The following is a 2,710-nucleotide window of genomic DNA, read 5'->3' as shown; positions in this document are numbered from 1 at the left end:
TTTAACTACAACAATTCTGTCTAAAACCAGAATGTCTTTAACAAATGATTCTGAGACTGAGACATCCTTTGTGTACAATCCCTTGAACACGGTAGTTTACAAATCAAAACTGTCATTTAACATCTGAAAAAGGAATCCTCTGTAACTATGAAGCCTACTGGGGAAACCTTCTCCAAAGCAAGTGCACTTAAAAGTAGTGTTTGTGTTTGTGGTAAATGATCAACAGCTTGGAACCCATTTCTCTCTGCAGTGTGTGAAATTGTATAAATCCCCAAACGTCAAAGAGCACAGGAGTTTGTAGGGATATGCAAGTTTCATGTTTAAGTATTTGGCTCTCTTCATTTTGCATTGATATTTCACACTGGCAGCACTTCATGAAAATTTAAAGACTTAAACTTATCTGTAAAGCTAATGAGGCAAGTCATGTCAAGTAAGAATAAAATATATACAAAAGGCATAATCAATTCCCTAGGATATTAAAGTAACATATTGGTCTGTTTCTCCATTCTAAACAGATGGAATTTGCCACAGGGAGCAAAGAAGAACTAGGTCACAGACATAGGCTATCTGTAGGCAGTGGTATCTGAATATTCTGGCCCTGCAAGCTGCCCAGAATGAAAAAGAACAGCTTGATGCCAACCTAGAAAAAGGCAGGGAATATTTCCAAATTTGGCTTATCTGACTTTGTTACTTAGTCATGTGGTATTCAGAGGGGAAGTTTCACCTTCAGTGGTAGCACCACTAAGTAGTTGCCCTCAGTTAACAAAAAATAAAACAGAAGCCACCAAACAAAACAAACAAACAAACAAAAAAAAAAGAAACAAAAAAACCAAAACACTTTGTGTCCTTGTATTATAATTTGATGGTTTGAAAAAACACATATCTGAGCATCTCTTTTCTTGTTGGCTCTGCTTATACTTCAGGCAATTTAATTTCATATAAATCAATGGTATTTTCCCAAAGCCTTGCCACCAGACACTGATAAAAGAGTAATCAGTAGCACACTCCATCTTTGTAGAAGCCATTTGCTGAAACATTTCCAGTGGTGCATGCATTTGCTTTAAGAAAAATATTGTCTCTTTCCAAACTGAATGTGTGGGGCCTAACCCTGCTGCATGTGGAACTCCTTCACAGGTATTTAACACCAGCCTAAAAATACAGTGATACTAGTACTGTGACATGAACAACATTAACCTAAGGGACAGGGTTCAACTTGAAAAAACATTAAGAAACCATGTTAAAATCGACAGTCCCAAACTTGAGCCCTTTAGATGTTAGACTGATCCTTGCTGGGTAGTTCCATCTTRTAAAATTCATTAGCATGAACTTTACATTTGAATTAATTGTTGTTAACTTTTTATAAGATTTGGTATATGAAATTGCTAATACTAGAGAAAATACTTAATCCATTCATTGATTTGTCATTAACTCAGAAACACAAGAGGAACATTTCCTATTGAGATTTGTGTATAATTTGGATGATTAGAGAAAAATCACCATGGAACTAGCTAGATAATATCAGAAAACCCCTGAGGTTCTTTTTATAGGAAAGACAAGGTATGTAAATAAGCACCACCTTTAAATAGATAGCATACTACATAAAAGAATAGGTATTCCTCCATTCTTCTATCTCTTTTCCCCTTTCCCTACCAAGGTGTGAAAAATCAATCATTTGCTCTACTAATGTATTCTGTGAGCTGATACAAGTCATTTGCTCCTGAAGGCTCATCTGTGCATGTAAAACATTAAAGCTGTAGAAACACAAGCAGTTTCTCCCAGCAATGAGAAGAATGGGCTTTTCTTCAAGGAACTAGAGAGTATCTAAAATCTGCATGATGTAGAAAAACTTCTCCSATAAAATACTAGAACACAAACTCCTCAAAGGGAATATACTGGCAACAAACGCCCAGGACTCTGTTAAAAAGAGACAAGAGGCCAGCTAAATTAGCTAACGGTTTGGTACACAGAACTTTTAGCTAAAACAGACTTCATTATTGAAGTTGAAATTTGCACAAATAGTTTGAATTGTTTGAGCTTTTTCCCCTTGTGTAGTAAAAAATAATTTTGTCTTATAGAGAAATATTATAAAACTTTAAATCTTGGTGAGAAACTTGAAAACTTATTCCCTAATGCATTGCAAGATCATAGGACCAATAGAACAGTTTGTATTGGAACGGGTCTTTCAAGGTCACCTAGTCCAATCCCTCTGCCATGAGCAGGGATATCTTCAACTAGACCAGGTGGCTCAGAGGACCCAGCTATTTAATTAACAATTTTTGAAATATAAAAATGTATCACACAGTAACYAGCAGTAAACTTATGAATACTTTTGTATGCTTTTCATATTTATGATTTTTCTTGCAATGGCTGCATTTTTTGGCCTGGTCCTGGGGAAGTATCTGTAGAGAAAGTTTACCGTGTTCCCACAAAAACTGTGGGTTTTTTAAGAACTGCTTTTACGGGAATTATTTCTTACCTCTCATCTACTTGACAAACCTAGTTTATTTTTTTTCAGTTTTAGTAACAATAAGTATGAGATGTCTGGCTGAGAGTCTCTACATCTTCACGTATCGCTAATAGTATGGCAAAACCAGCATTTATGTAACTTAGTGGAAAATGCCAGGTGTGACAAATTGCGTGCTTAATTTTCTCTTTACTGGCTTGGCGAAACGTTTTACCTGCAGGACGTAATGGATCAGAAATTTCCGAT

Source organism: Malurus melanocephalus, unplaced genomic scaffold, assembly GCF_030028575.1.
Source record: "Malurus melanocephalus ecotype Western Australia unplaced genomic scaffold, MMel_1.1 scaffold_54, whole genome shotgun sequence".
Taxonomy (NCBI): Eukaryota; Metazoa; Chordata; class Aves; order Passeriformes; family Maluridae; genus Malurus; species Malurus melanocephalus.
The sequence above is the reverse complement of the archived record's forward strand: the minus strand, read 5'-3'. Positions refer to the sequence as shown.